General features: G+C 34.8%; 1 protein-coding gene across 5 annotated transcripts in view; it reads right to left on the reverse strand.

The window, feature by feature from the left end:
* Positions 1 to 17,186, reverse strand: part of PCGF5 (polycomb group ring finger 5) — a 140,124-nt gene that overhangs the window by 91,351 nt on the left and 31,587 nt on the right. For all 5 annotated transcript variants that reach the window (XR_012477855.1, XR_012477853.1, XR_012477854.1 and 2 more), the window contains exon 2: positions 12,372 to 12,479. The gene's annotated coding sequence lies outside the window, so the exon portion shown is untranslated. The remainder of the gene's footprint in view (positions 1 to 12,371; positions 12,480 to 17,186) is intronic.

Below are 17,186 nucleotides of genomic sequence, written 5' to 3' on the forward strand. Positions count from 1 at the left end.
TTTTATTTAAGGCAATGGAGTTAAGTGACTTGCCCAGGATTGCACAGCTAGGCAATTATTATGTTTCTAAGATCAGATTTGAACTTGGGTCCTCCTAACTCCAGGGCTGGTGCTCTATCCACTGTGTCACCTAGCTCCACTGTACTACCCTCCATGGTAGATTTCCAATAAACAACATGGTTAATTAAAAGAATCTTGATAAATACAGTAAGAAATATAGAACACAGTTTAACTGTTCAAATAAAAACACTATCAATGCAACATTATTCCATAAATTCCCTTATAGGAAATATACAAAAGATGTGTCATCACCTCAACTTGGGAAATTCCTCAAATGGGAACTCCCTTAATTTAGTAGATAAATCCAGGAAATTGCTCTGGACACGGAGATATATAATGCCTTGCCTAGGATTAGAAAGAGAACAAATATCAGAGGCCTGACTGTAAATCCTTTTAACAAATGGTTTAAAGAAATGACTGAGATTTATTTTCCTATATGACCCCATACTCCACTTGTTTGGTGTTTAATCTCCTAGTTTGTAAACACAATAGTTAATGTGTCTATAATTTTTTTTCCCAGAGTGGAGAATTATCAGTTATTCTTGATCATATGGCAGAAAAGAGGCTATAAAAAATGCAAAGTGACTCTCATACTTACTTTTCACACTCATTTTTGAGAGACTGTATCACAACACTGAGACCTGGGTCCAATCCAGAATCTCAAATGTTCCTGAATCTCACTGATGAAAATGTGTAGATCACAATGAGTGTGAGACAGAACAGAAGAAAACAGGTGCTATCTAAATGATACCAGGTGTCTAGCACCATGAGGAACTGGAATAGGTTTGTTAGTTTCCCTAATTGGCATAGCACACATCCATAGCCAAAACTCCAAATATCATGGCATAAGCCTCTTTTATTGTCATCACCAGTTAACAACACCATTTATCTCTTTAATGAACTGATGTTAAAGATGCTCTGAGAGCCATTTAAAAAGTTATTTGTTTAAATGATTTATTAGAAAACTGCCAAATAGTTTCTAATAGCCAATCTCCATCATGTTTGTCAAACCCAGAAAAGTGATATTTGGTTTATGTTTATCCTTTTCTTCTCCTTCACCAAAGAGAATTTCTAGGGCAAAGAACACTGATTTTTTTTTCTGAACTTCTCTATATTATAATCCATCCTTCTTGAAACTTTCTTCTCTCTTGGCTTCTACAACACTGTCTGGTTTTGGTTCTGTGACATCAGTCAAGGGTTCCTGTCTTTTAATTCTATTCATTTCAATTAAATAATTAACTATGAAGCAACAGATATTATACTAGCTTCTGGGGAATACAAAGACAGAAGCGAAGTAGTTCTTGCCTTCAAGGAGTTTACATTCTACTAGGGGGCAAGCAATATGTATGAAAAAAAATACAGATTTAACAAAGTACTTTCCTGTTCTAAAAAAGTCTGTTAATAAAACAACCCATTTAGACTGGCCAACCTGGGGCCCCACTGGGCTGCCCAACACCCCCCCCCCATCCTCTCCAACTTTCTCTTTAGCTCTTCCCCTAGACCAGAATCCAAGAAGCCACCCAAGGTGACTGACTAATCAGTCTGACAAGAATCCTTTTATTTATTTATTTATGTTTTTTTTCCAAGGCAAATGGGGTTAAGTGGCTTGCCCAAGGCCACACAGCTAGGTAATTATTAAGTGTCTGAGGCAGGATTTGAACTCAGGTACTCCTGACTCCAGGCTCTATCCACTGCGGCACCTAGCCGCCCCTGACAAGAATCATTTATTAATCATTTATTAAGCAAGTACCTTACAATATGCCAGTGTTAACCTATGCATTGGGAATACAAAGGAAGACAAAAGGCAGCCAGTCCTTGCCCATGAGTTCTCAATATAATGACAGAGATAACATGCAAACAACTATGTACAGACAAGCTAGATACAGGATAAATGAGAAACAGTCAGCAGAGGGAAAGTGCTAGAACAAAAAGGGCTTGGGATTGTAAAAGATGGGATTTATCTGGGATCTGAAGGAGGCAGATGATCAAGTCTAGGGGACAGTGAGGAATCCAGTGTCACTAAACTGAGGAGTGACAAGATTTAATTTCTTTCAGATTACCTGGCCTTTCCATCTATTTTTTTTTTTGATGAGGCAATGAAGTTTAAGTGACTTTCTCAAGGTCACACAGTTTGCTATTATGTATCAAGTGTCTGGGCTGTATTTGACCTCAGGTCCTCCTGATTCCAGGGTCAATGCTCTATCTACTGTGCCACCTAGCTGTCCTCCAGCTCACAGGTTTGCTTGTTTTTTTTTTGTTTGTTTTTTTGGTGAGGCAAGGGAGTTAAAAGACTTGCTCAAGGTAACACAATTAGTAAGTACCCTCCATCTGTTTTTGTCATTAGTGTTTTTTTCTCCCAATTCCAGCATGATTTTCTTGGGGGAAGGGTCTATCTTGCTTTTTCTATTTGTATCTCTTGCTTAGTAAAGGGGTTGACACAAAATAGGCAATGAATAAATGCTTTTACATTTTAATCATTCATTTGCCAGTTGTGAGTTCCTGAGATTTCAAATGGAACGTTAAGGAAAAATGGGATCTGACATGGATGGATATAAAGGAATAAGGAGCGGCAATGGTCATGGAAAGGATCTCCAGCCTAGCATTCTACAACTAAAAAGGCACAGGGATACTGAGAGGAGCAATGGGTAGCAAACTACTGTATCCTTCATAGTAACAGAGAAAATACTGGTTGAGAGCTGAGAGGGGTCTTAGTTTCACATCTCAGGACTCTCAATCTCTTTACAAGGACATTCTTTTGAAAAAATTATCTTTCCCAGGGAAGGAGAAGAGATACAGGAAGGTTTTTGATCTCTCTATTTTAATGACTTCTTTTTCCCCAGCTCTAAATGAAGGTATCCCCTAGGGCTCAGTTCACTGTTCTTGATCTAACTTCACTTGCTTCCTTCTCATGTTTCAAAGATTACCTCTATTTGGTTAACTTCTACATCCTCACAACACAGATTATGAATTACTTGAGGGCAACTTATACCTTTGTTCATTTTTTTATCACTATGGTCAATCAGTACTATATACAAAGACTTTCTTAGTTCTTAATCTTAGTGCTTTCCCTCAAATTATTTCCAATTCATCTTGTATTCATTTTGCTTGGAATATTAAGTAGTTTGCATCTTGTTTCTCCCAATCAGCTGCGAGCTCCTTGAAAGTGTTAGGACAGAAGGGGCAGAGCCAAGATGGCAGAAGAGAGATGGCAACTTGGGCAAGCTCTCCCAATATTCCTCTCCAAAAACCTTTACCACCTCAAATCAATTTCTGTACTGGCAGAGCCAAGCAAAAGTCAGAAAGAGTCTTATTTTCAGCCCAAGACAATTCAAGAGATTGTGGGAGAGTCTGTGACACTGAGATGTAGGTCAGCTTAGAATGCAACGCTGGCTTCCAAAACACCAGCAGCAACTTCGACAGCAGCTTTGGGATCTCTCAGTAGACAGATAGTAAGGGGTTGGACAACTTGTTAGAAAGAGATCACAGAGGATCTTCTGCTGACACTGGGTACAGGACCCTGTTGCATTGCCTATATATGCAGTCCTATGATGAAAAGGAGCATTAAGTGTTGGTGGCAACAATGGAGCAGGGCCCTGTTCAGTCCCAGGATGGAGAAGAGTGCTTGTGATTCTTCACAAGAGATTAGGGCCCCTAATCTCAGTTCCAAGGCAGAAAGGAGCTCTAGAGTTTGAGGCCACAGGAAAGCAAGGGCCCTGGTCACAATTATGGAGCCAAGAGGAATGCAGGGGAGCAAGGTCCCTTCCTGAGTAAAGACCAGAGCACAGGCTTGAAGAACAGTAACTAAATCTCTTCTTGGATCATACACCATACAGATCCCCAGAATTATCGCTGAAAACAGCAGTATGAAAAACATGAATCTTGAGACAGCACCTCTTCCTCTCTCTGAGGAGAATCCAACTTTAACATGAAGTGAAAAAATCGAGAAATGAGCTAGAAAAATGAGCAAACAACAACCCTGACTATTAAAAACTACTATAGCAATAGGATAGACTAAAACAAATTCAGTAGCAGATGATATCAAAATAGCTACAAAGTCTCAAATAAAAAAATGGACATAAATCTAACAAGAAATCATGAAAGAGCTTAAAAAGGTTTTGGTTTTTTTTTTAGGTTTTTGCAAGGCAAATGGGGTTAAGTGGCTTGCCCAAGGCCACACAGGTAGGTAATTATTAAGTGTTTGAGACCCGATTTGAACCCAGGTACTCCTGACTCCAGGGCCAGTGCTTTATCCACTGCACCACATAGCCACCCCAAAAGGTATATTAAAGAGGAAAAAATGGATGAAGAAATGAGAGTGATACAAGAAAATTATTAAAATAAAACTTCCACAGCTTGATAAAAGAGCACAAAAAATACTGAAAAAACCCAACACCTTAAGAAACAGAAATGGCCAAATAGTAAATGGGTACAAAACTCCAATGAAGAGAAAATCTCCTTAAAAAGCAGAACTGGCCAATGGAAAAATGGTATAAAAGAAAATAATTTCTTAAAAATTAGAATTAGGCATGTAGAAGTTACCAATTCCATGAGGCATAAAGGAGCAATAAAATAAAGTAAAAGGAATAAAAAAAGAAGAAAATATGAAATATCTCATTTGAAAAACAACTGACCTGGAAAATAGATCAAAGAGAGATAATTTAAGAACTATTGTACCACCTGAAAGTCAAAATAAAAAAAATAGAACCTACATCTCATATTTCAAGAAATTATCAGGAAAATCTGGCCTGATATCCTAAATCAGGGGTTAAAATAGAAATGTTGAAAATTCACCTATCTTCATGATGATCAACCCTGATAGACATGTTTATTTCATCAGTGCAACAATCAGGGACAATTTGGGGCTGTCTGCAATGGAGAATACTATCTGTATCCAGATAAAGAACCATGGAGTCTGAACAAAGTTCAATTTAGAACAAAAAACTGATATCTTATTGTCTGATCTTGCTATCTCTTATACTTTATGTTTCTTCCTTTAAGGATATGATTTCTCTCTCATCACACTCAATTTGGATCAACATGGAAACAATGCAAATACTGATGAATTGCTTTCTGTGGGGGGGGGAAGTAAGATTGGGGGGAAATTGTAAAACTCAAAATAAATAAAATCTTTAATAAAAAAAGAAGAAAAAAGAAAATTCACCTATCTTGAGATTCCAAATTACAGATAGCCAAATTACAGAGCTCTCAGGTCAAGGAGAAAATATTACAAGCAACCAGAAAACCACAGTCAAGATCACACAAGATTTTTTAGCTTTCAAATTAAAGGAGTAGAGGGTTTTGGAATATGATGCTCCAGAATGCAAAGAAGTTAGGATTATAACCAAGAATAACTTATCCCACAAAACTGAGATCTGTACAATCCTTCAGGGAGAAAAATTAAGGAACAGAGGATTTTCAAGCATTCAAGCATACCAGAATAGAAAATATAACTTTCAAATATAAGACTCAAGAGAAGCATAAAAAAGGTAAACATGAAAAAAAAATTATAAGGGACTCAATAAGATTAAATTGCTTACATTCTTACCTGGGAAGCTGATACTTATAATTTCTATGAATTTTATTCATGATGAGGAAGGTCAGAAATCAGTGGTCAAAAGCAAAACAAACTTTTGGGGAGAGCCAAGGTAAAAAAGAGACAGAGAAGAATAAACAGGAAAAAATAGTAGATTAGGAAGGACAGAGTTAGCAATAATAAGTGGAAACCAGAATTCAGCAAGATGATGTTTAAAAGAAACAAACTTGAAAAAGAAGGCCACACATAACAGTAAAAATAAGAATCTGGAGCAGAATCTTTTATGCTTTGGTAGAAGTAAGAAAGGCAGGGGTAGCAATCATGATCTCAGACAAAGCAAAAGTAAAAAAAAAAGATTGAATTAAAAGGAAAAAAATGGGGACACTACATTTTGCTAAAAGGTTCCACATACAATTAAGTAAAGTACTAAGTATACTAGATACTACATGTCTATGTACTAAATGGCATGGCATCCAAATTCTCAAAGCAGTTAAATGAGTTACACAAGAAAATGGACTATAAAACTATACAAATAGGAGAGCTCAACTTTCCCTTCTCAGAATTAGATAAATTTTACCCTAAAATAAAAATGAAGGAAGTTAATGAGATGGATAGAATTTTAGAAAAAATTACTTATGAGGAACCTCTGGAAATACTTAAATAGAATTAGAAAGAAGCATGCCTTTTACTCAGTTGTACATGTCACCATCAACAAAACTAACCAAGTATTAAGATATAAAAATTTCACAAGCAAATACAGAAAAAGAGAAATAGTATATGCTTCCTTTTTAGACCATAATTACATTCAACAAAAAATCATGAAAATGGATTAAAAATTAATTGAGGAGTGGCTAGGTAACATAGTGGTTAGAGACTGGTCCTGGAGTCAGGAGGACCTGAGTTTAAATCTGTCCTCAGACATATAATAATTACCTAGCTGTTTGACCCTGGGCAAGTCACTTAACCTCAATGTCTTGCAAAAAATAAAAAAAAATTAGAAAATAAATAATATAATTCTAGGTAACAGATGAATCAAAGAATAAATCAGAAATAATAATTTCATCAAAGAGTGTTAAGGGAGTGTTGTGTAGAGCACTGTAAATTATCTTCACCTGGTGTCCTTGAGCACCAGAATCTTATCTTACTAAATGCCCCCAAAGTGGGAGTGGATTAAGTACTGGGAAGGTATTTAAGCACTGGTGTTTTTGTAAATAAACCAAGCACTTGGAGTCTTTATTGAGTATTTATCTCCTTTGTCATCCTTATCTTCAGCCCTTCCAAAGCTGCCTGGGGAAGACTGAGGGAGTCCAGAACTGGGACTTGATGAAAGAGAATGACAATAAAATAGCATACAAAATTTACAGAATGCAGTCAAAGCAGAAATTAGAGGAAAATGTATATCTCTAAAAGCTTACATTAATAAAATAGACAAAGAGCAGATTAATGAATTTGGCATGCAACTTAAAAAACTATAAAAAGAACAAATTTAAAATACCCAATTAAATACCAAATTAGAAATTTTAAAAATATCAAAGGAGAGATTAAAAAAATTGAAAGTAAAAAAAATCCACTGAATTAAACCACTGGTTAATCTGAATTTTAAAAAAGAAAGAAGAAAATCAAATTACTAGTTTCCAAAATGAAAATGGTGAATGCATTGCCAATGAAATCTAAATTAAAGCAATTATTAGGAGCTATTTTGTCCAACTGTATGGCAATAAATCCGACAAATTAAGTGAAATGAATGAACATTTAAAAAACTATAAATAGCCCAGATTAACAGAAGAGGAAACAGAATACTTAAATACTTAAATAACCCTATCTTAGAAAAAGAAATTGAACAAGTCATCAATGAGCTCCCTAAGAAAAAATCCCTAGAGACAGATGAATTCATAAATGAATTCCACCAAACATTTAAAGAACAACTACTTCCCATAACTACATAAACTATTTGGAAAAATAGGTAAAGAAGTAATCATACCAAATTCTGTTTACGACACAAATATGGTTCAAATACCAGGAAGAAAAAAAACAGATAAAGAAAACTATAAAACAATTTCTTAACGAATAGTGCTCTTTTAACAAATAATTCTAGTTCCAACCTTAATGAATAATATTCTAATGAATAGAATAATTCTCAATGAATTAAATAAAAAATTAAATAAAGGAGATTGCCACAAATATATCATGAAGGTTACTCTTATGACTAGCTTAGATTTATACCAGAAATGCAAGGCTGGTTCCATATCAATAAAACTATCAACATAATTGATCATTTCAATAACAAAAACAACAAAAATCATATCATTATCTCAACAGATGCAGAAAAAACACTTGGTAAAACACAATACTCATTTATATTAAAAACACTTGAAAGCATAGTAAAGAAATGGAGCTTTCCTTAAAATGATAAGTACAGTCATCTCTCAACATCTACAGGGTTCGGGGTGCAGAACTGCCACAAATGTGAAAAATCACAAATAATTCTAGTTTCAACCTCAAACTTTAATATTTAATAATTCTTATCATTATTTATTTGGCATACAAAAACAAGGAAAACAATACTCTGGACTCATAAAATGATTGCAGTTTCTATGCAAGAGAGATTAGTACCTCTCACACTGCAGTCTTTGCAGCCACTAGTGCAATCGTGGCATCTACTTGACTTTTTCCTTCTCCTACAAAAAGCACAAGATACAATGATCTCTATGGGAAAAAGAAATCACATGACAGAGTCTGGATGGTAGAAAGACAAAGAAGAGCATTGCCAAAGAGAGTAAGTAGCCAGTAGTTGTTTAGGAGAATGAAATTAACAAAATTTAACTATTTATACCTTATTACAGCAATAAATGGTAAGGTAGATTTATAATATAAAATATTATTGCATTTGTGTTGCTTTTTCAGTTTTTTATAATTTTTTTTTAGTATTCTTTACATATGAGCATCCTTGGCAATTTTCTTTTTTTTGTTTTTGGGGTTTTTTTTTTTAGGTTTTTGCAAGGCAAATAGGGTTAAGTGGCTTGCCCAAGGCCACACAGCTAGGTAATTATTAAGTGTCTGAGACCGGATTTGAACCCAGGTACTCCTGACTCCAAGGCCGGTGCTCTATCCACTACACCACCTAGCCGCCCCTCCTTGGCAATTTTCTACAGAATGCCACAAATCTCCAAAAATTCTCATTACTGATGGGCCAACTGAATGACTAAAACTGAGAACATAAAACCCATGAATGTTGAGAGATGACTATAGTTACTATATCTAAAATCAATAGTAAGTATTAAATGTATGGGGATAAGCTATAGGCCTTCACATTAAGGTCAGGGGTGGTGCAAGGATGTCCACCATCACCATAATTATTCAATATTATAGTAGAAATGTTAGCAATAGACAAGTAAAGAGAGTGAAAGAATTAGATTAGACAATAAGGAAACAAAACTATCAGTCTCTGCAGATATGGAGAACCCTAGGGAATCAACTAAAAAATTAGTTGAAACAATTAAAAATTTTAGCGAAGTTGCAGGATATAAAATTTTTTGTTCAGTTGTTTCAACTGTGTCTGACTCTTTCCGATCTTATTTGGTCTTTCCTTTACAAAGATACTGGAGTGGTTTGCTATTTTCTTCTTCAGCTCATTTTACAGATAAGGAACTGAGTCAAACAGAGTTTAGTAACTTGCCAAGGATCACAGAGCTAGAAAGTGTTTGAATCCAGATTTTAACTCAGATGAGTCCTCTGGGCCCAAATTCTATCCCTTGTGCCACCTAGCTGCCCTAGGATATAAAATAGAACCACACAAATCATCAGCATTTTTATATATTATCAACAAAGTCTAGCAAGAAGAAATCAAGAGAAATTACATTTAAAATATATACAAACAATATAAAATACTTGGTAGTCTACCTGCCAAGACAAACTCAGAAACTATATGAAAATACAATAAAACTGACAATTCTATGAAAATCAATTTCCTTATTCAGTGCCATACCAATTGAACCACAAACAATTACTTTATAGATTTAAAAATAATAACAAAATTCAGTAGGAAGAACAAAAGGTCAAGAATATCAAGGGAATCAATAAAGATGTAAAGAAAGGTAGTCTAGTCGTACCAGATCTCAAATTATATTACAAAGTAGTAATTATTAAAATAATTTTGGGGGTGGCTAGGTGGTGCAGTGGATAGAGCACCAGCCCTGGAGTCAAGAGTAGCTGAGTTCAAATCTGGCCTCAGACACTTAATAATTACCTAGCTGTGTGGCCTTCGGCCAGCCACTTAACCCCATTTGTCTTGCAAAAACCTAAAAAAATAGAAAAGAAAAGAAAAGAAAAAGAAAAAGAATGGTGGATAAGTGGAATTGATTAGGTATTCAATACACAGAAGTAAATATTTATAGTAACCTAGTGTTTGGTAAATGCACAGATCCAAGTTTTGGGGACAAGAATTCACTATTAGACAAAAATTTCTGGGAAAACTGGAAAGCAGTTTGGTAGAATCTAGGTATAGATCAACCTGTCACAATGCATAGTAAAGTTAGGTCAAAATCAGTACATGATTTAGACATAATAGGTGATTATAATAAATAAAATTAAGGGAGTATGGAAAATTTAATCTTTCAGATCTATGGCTGAGGGAGGGATTTAAGACTAAACAAGAGATAGAGAAAATTACAGGATCACAGGAAAATGAATAATTTTGATTACATTTGAAAAGTTTTAACACCAAAAACTCCATAGAGTCCAGATTAAAGAGTAGAAAATAGAAAAAAAATTATAATTTTCTTGGATAAAGGCTTCATTTCTCAAAAATGTAGAGAACTGAGTCAAATTTAATGAGAATGAACCATTCCTCAACTGCTAAGTATATGAACAGGCACCTTTCAGAACAAAAATCAAAGCTATTTGTAGTCACATGAAAAAAATATTCCTAATTATTATTGATTAGAGAAATGTAAACTAAAACAAATCTAAGGAACTACCTCACATCTATCAGAATAGCTAACATGACAGAAAAGGATAATGACAAATGTTGGAGGGGATGTGGAAAAAATGGGGTACTATTGCAGTATTGGTAGAGTTCTAGAGAACAGTGTGGAACTATGCCAAAAGGGCTATAGAACTGTGTGTATTCTTAAGTCTCAGTAATACCACTACTAATTCTGTATCCAAAAGAGATCAAAGAGGGGCAGCTAGGTGGTGTAGTGGATAAAGCACTGGCCTTGGAGTCAGGAGTACCTGCGTTCAAATCTGGTCTCAGGCACTTAATAATTACCTAGCTGTGTGACCTTGGGCAAGCCACTTAACCCCATTTGTCTTGCAAAAAACCTAAAAAAAAAACCCCACACACAAAAAGAGATCAAAGAAAAAGTACAAAAAATGTACAAAAATAATTGTACCAGCTCTTTAAGTTGTGGCAAAGAATTGGAAATTGAGGGGATGGCCATCATTTGGGGAATGTCTGATTAATTTGTGGCATATGATTGTTATAGAATACTACTGTGCTATAAGAAATGAGAAGGAGGAAGATGGTTTCAGAAAAAACCTGGGAAGACATATTAACTGATACAAGGTGAATTGTATAGCAACAGGAGAAAATGGTACACAGTAACAGCAATATTGTACAATGATCAACTAAGGATGACTTAGCTATTTGAATCAATGCAAGATCCAAGGATTCTGATGAAAAATTCTATCCACTTCCATAGAAAAAAACTGATCAGATTGAAGCATAATTTTTTCACTTTCTTTTTCTTGCTTTTTCTTCACAACATGACTAATATGGAAATATGTTTCAAATATGCAGATGTCTATGTTTCACATGTATAAGTAATGGAATATTTCTTGCCTTCTCAATGGGTGGGTGGGGAGTGGGAGGGAAAGAGAGAATTTGGAACTCAAAATTTTTCAAAAATTGAATTTTGAAAATAATTAGTAATTTAAAAACAACCACAACAAGAAAGTTGGGATTGGATTTTTTTTTGCCTTTCATTGTAGCCCCAGTCCTTAGTATAGTATCTGGCACATGGTAGGCTCTTAATAAATGCTTTTGGATGAGACTTGAGCAGGCATTTAATAGATATTTATTGAGCAGTATAGTGTTTCAAACAATTGTTGGAACCCACATCTATTCCATATTTCTTCTTAGGTTTAATTTTGAATGAAGCATTTCTTCTCCCAATCAAACTTCCAAACATGTCCTTCAGTCTATCATAGGCCACTGCAGTGCAGATAGTCTATAAATAATTGTTTACTGATACTGTTGCTGCTTAAAATATTTTCCAAGTTCCAAGGAAGCCAAAAACACCTCTGCTCTCCAGTGAAGTATTTCCCCACCTTTTTGTCCCAAGGATTTCTCCTACTACTTACTAGGGGCTCTAGCCACATCCCTTCCTATTAAGGGAGGAAAGAAGGAAGGCAGGGCTCTAAGAGCTAGGGAGGGGGCCACAGAGCAGCAGGAGCTTCATTAGAAGTAGGATAAGAGTCTTGATGTAGCAATGTCCTGAGGAACTGCTATAATTCATATACATATATATATATGGAGGAAATCATATGAGTTTATGATTTTTCAGAGCTAAATATAAATATTTCCAAGAGTTTTATTACCATGGGCTCAGAACAACATAGAACATGATTACAGAAATGAAAATAATTCCTTCTGAGATCCACCTTTTTTTTAGACCATATGTTAAGCCATCATAGAACAATAACTTAACAATAGCACATTAGTAGGGCAATTCCCATTGAAGGTTTTAACAACAGAACTAAAAATAAAGTTTCATACCAGTTCTTGTACTCTGACTTCTAGTGGTCCTTCTACCACGTTCACAGCATTCTTTTTGGTATACACTCACTCATAAAGTTCTCTTCTACCAGGGATTTCAATTCATTCCTAAAAATGAAAAATAAAAAATAATAAAAACAAAATAAAAAGGTTTAACTATTATCAGTATTAAATGCATGTTATATATATATGTGTGTGTGCATATATATATATATATTACATAACATATAATTAGTAAAAAAACAAAGAGTATAGTGGATAGAGCACTGGTCCTGGAGTCAGGAGGACTTTAGTTCAAATGTGATCTCAGACACTTAATAATTACCTAACTGTGTGACCTTGGGCAAGTCACTTAACCCCACTGTCTTGCAAAAAAAGAGAAAGAAAAAGTCTAAATAAATTAAAATATCAATGAAAGAGCATGACATGGACCCTGCTTTCAAGGGATTTTCCTTTTATTATCTTGTGATATTAAAAGAAGTAAAATTTACAAATACTTCTTTTTGATTTCAAAGTACGCCATACATTATTTCATTTACTACTCATAACAACCCTGAGAAGGGGATATTGTTATATTTCTATTTTACAATGAGGAAAATGAGGCTAACTGATCATAAAAAGAAGATGTGACTTTAACTCTGGTCTTCCACATTCTAATTCCATCATTCCCTAGATGAGGTTGCTTACTTATCTTCAATCAAAGAAAAGGTATACACAAGGACCTGTTGTCTGAAGCAGGAAGTCTAACCTCCATGGCTTTCAGTTTTTTCCCCTTCTGTAAAATAAGGTCATACTACTACCTCTAAGTCCTCCCAATTCCAAATCTGTGATTCTCTGATCTCATGTACTGCTGTGGATCCACCATCTCATTGCTAAGAGAATTTTTCTCAACAGTGCATATACCAATCTACCTGAGTCTTGTCCCAACTGATTCTTACTATAAATCTGCCACACAGGAGCTACCCACTACACTGGAACCATTGTCCTGGGCTTAATAAAAAAAATTTTTAAGAAAATGAATTAATTTTTTCTTATACCTTGATTTTATTTTCTGACTATATTACCTTCTTTTCCAGTAACACATGTCATTTTAAATGCTTTTTATATCACTCCCAACCCTCCTATCAAGTGGTAAATAAATTGGTTTTGAAATTGGTTCTAGTTAAGTTTGGAGAATCACTTAACAGACTGTTCAATTTTTCAAAGAATAAGAACCAAAATTTATATAGATTAAATATCTTCCATCTCTTCTATTCTGGGTCTCACTGACCACATTCAGTAGTCTGTGCCTGTCCATCTAACTGTATAGCATATTGTAACTTGGACATGTGATATTCATCATCCACTTGGTTTTTCATAAGTTCTCGCAGATCCCTTGAAGGAGAAAGCCCCTTTGAGTATTCTAGGGTTTGGTATAATCTGCATAGTCAAACATTTCAGATAGAATATCATCATTTACATATATATATATATATATATATATATATATATATATATATATATATATATATCTCCAAGTAACTCCTTTTCTCTATAGCCTCTGCCTAGGAAATTCTCCCCATCACCTACAAATACAGTGATGGAGGCATTGAACAAAGTAGAACAGAGTCTAGGTTCATGTTTTGTTAAATGGTTAAATTTTGTTAAATAAATGTTAAATACAATAGCTAGGACAAGCACCAGTATTGACCTCACTTGAGTGTGGAGGAAACTGAGGCAGAAAGTAGGAAAATGTTTGCCCAGAGTCACACAGAGACCGACCCTGACCTCAGTCTTCCTGACTTCAAGCACTGCACAATCTACAACGGGATCTTGTGTTGGCTTATAATTATCTACACCTCTCAGCAACTGAGTGAATTTGAACATGCATCTGCTGTAAGTAATCTTCAAAAGCTTTTTTGCTCCTTTCTGTTTTCATTAAGGATATCTTTAATATGTGTGGAGACTACTTTCAAAAAGACTTAAGAGAAATTAGATCTGTGAGCCAAGAGGTTATTAATGGACTGTAATTCTTAGTCTCTTTTTAAAAAAAAAATCTTCTCAATTCTTTTAGGACCCCTTTGAGGAATTTAATAATAAATATTTGAATATCTTTAAAATAGATTTGCTCTGAAGACCTTGTGATGAAAAATACCATTCACATCCAGACAAAGAACTATGGACTCTGAATGCATACCAGAGCTTACTATTTTCTCTTTTTAAAATGTGCTTTATGTCTTATATTTTTTACCCTCTCATGGTTTTGATTCAGCCTTCACAACATGACTCAATGGAAATATGTTTAACATAGATATACGTGTATAAACTATATCAGATTGCACACTGTCAAAAGGAAGAGGAGAAGGAAAGAAGGGAAGTAGAAAAATGTGGAACTTAAAATCTTACAAAAAGGTGATTGTTGAAAATTATCTCTGCATGTAGTTGTAGTAACAAATAAATTTAAATTAAAAACATACATTTGTTCTGCATTTACTGGGTTAAGCCTAGTTGCTCTTCCCTATTTCATTTCCTCTATTCCTACTGTATCCCTTTGGAGATATGTGTTAAAATCCAAATGAAGTCAAATTACTGACATTCACTGTTTCCTATATGGTCACTTCAAAAACCACCTGACTTGGAACATTCCTTTCAAGTTTTAAGAACTTTTTCAATTCTCTGCCTTTTCTTTCTCCTTCAGTGTCTCCAATATTTGTTATTTTCTTTTCTGCCATCTGTGTTGAGAGTATAAGGCAGAACGTGTGTGTGTGTGTGTGTGTGTGTGTGTGTGTGTGTGAAATTTGGAGATATATTGATCTTCATTTCTTTAATTATTAGTGATTTGGAGCATTTTCCCCCATATAATAATTTGAATTTCTTCCTTTGAGAATGACCCATTCATATCATTTGAGGTTTTATCTAGTGGCTTTTATTCTTATTCTTATAAATTTGAATCAATTCCACCTCTTAGATATGAGTTAGTTTAGAGAAATAATGAGCATGTTTTCCCCTATTTAATTGTTTCTGTTCCAATTTTAGCTTTATTGGTTTTGCTTATACAAAAACATTTTCATTCTTTTCAATCTAATTTATTTTTATCAAAAGTCATGAATTCTTCCCTTATCTATAGATCTGAAAGGAAAGTTCTTCCTTGGTCCTCTAATTTATGATATACCCCTTGATATCTCTGCAATATGTCCATTTCGAGATTATTTTGTTATCACAATTTGTGGTATTATCTAAATCAATTTTCAAAGTGAGACTATTAATTAGTTTCCCCAAGACTTTTTTTTTGGTCAAAAAGAGAATGTTTATATCAGCAGCTAAGGTCTTTAGGTTTCATTAATCAAGTACTATTTATTGTAATTTCCTAAAAATTGTTCAGTTGGTTTTCAATCATGTCTGACTCTTCATGACCCCATTTGGGCGTTTTGGCTGGTGGCCCAGTAGATTAGTACCAGGGCTAGAGTCTGAAAGAGCTGAGTTTAAATCCAGCCTCAGACACTTACTAACTATGTGACCCTGGACAAGTCACCTATCCCTGTTTTCTTCAGTTACCTCATCTGTCAAATGAGCTAGAGAAGAAAATGACAAACCACTCCAGTATTTCTGCCAGAAAAATCCCAAATGGGGTCACAAAGAGTAAGAATGATTAAACAATAACTGAAGCTAAGCAATGAGGCAGAAGACAGTCCCTGCCCTCTAGAAACTTATAATTTAATAGTTGAGTGAAAACTAGGTCACCAGATTTGTTAACTTCTATGTTTTTATGATCTGTTGTATGATCTGTTCCATTACTCCAACATTCAGCAAATATTTTTCAAAAGTTTGCTGATTTTTGATGGTACATTAGGAATTGATGATTCCCTAAGCAGCCAGTGCCATATTATTTTAGTGATCAATACTTCACTGTATAGCTTGAGAACTGGAACTGCAAGGTTCCCTTCTTTTGCATTTTTTCCCTTCTGTCATGCCCCTTAATATTCCTGAACTTTTGTTCCCTCAGATGAATTTTCTCATTAGTTCTTCCCAGTTCTACAAAGTAATCTTTGGAAGTATGATTAGTATAGCAATGATAAAAATTAATTTAGGTATTTTACATACATACAGATGTTATATTGAGTTGATCTATCCATGAACAATGAATATTTCTCCAAATATTTAGATCTATCCCCTAAAATATTCTTAAAACCTCTTGACTCCTGGCTATTATTGCTGTTTATTTCCCTGGGTATTCAGGACTCAACAGAGCTGAGGTGGAAGGGACAGAATATAAGAGCCCACAGAAACAGCATGACAGTCACCTGGTAGAGCTGCCACCCATTATTCTACCCTTACAAATTTTGAAGTACACTTAGCTCAGAAGTCTGAGTGCCAGTGAGAGTTTAAAGACTCTAGAAATTACAAATATTTGTGAAAAAAGTTGACTGGCTCTATATCACTTCCTTACCTTTTCCTGTTTTTTAGTTCCCTTTCCCTCTCTCTCCACCTGTGCTGAATTGCAACCAAGATTTTCCTGGGCCAGCAGCTCAATGAAGTCTCAGAACTCACACTTTTCTTATTATCTCCTTTCCCCAGAGGACTACGCACATGCCACAAGTCCCCACTTTTTTCCTTAGTCTTTCATCATTCACAGTTCAGTTGATTTAAAGGTTGGATAATTTCTTTCTCTCATAAACCCCATCTCTTAATAAATTATTCCCTCCCACTTTCCCCTCCAACTTGTCCAGTTAGCTCAGGGAAATAGATCTCTTTCCTTGTGAATAAAAGAATTACCTTAGTCATGACTGGTAATCTTAAAGAGTAGAGCTCATAAGGCATCTCTAGCAAGGTAAAACA

Source organism: Macrotis lagotis, chromosome 4 (assembly GCF_037893015.1).
Source record: "Macrotis lagotis isolate mMagLag1 chromosome 4, bilby.v1.9.chrom.fasta, whole genome shotgun sequence".
In the NCBI taxonomy this organism is placed as follows: Eukaryota; Metazoa; Chordata; class Mammalia; order Peramelemorphia; family Peramelidae; genus Macrotis; species Macrotis lagotis.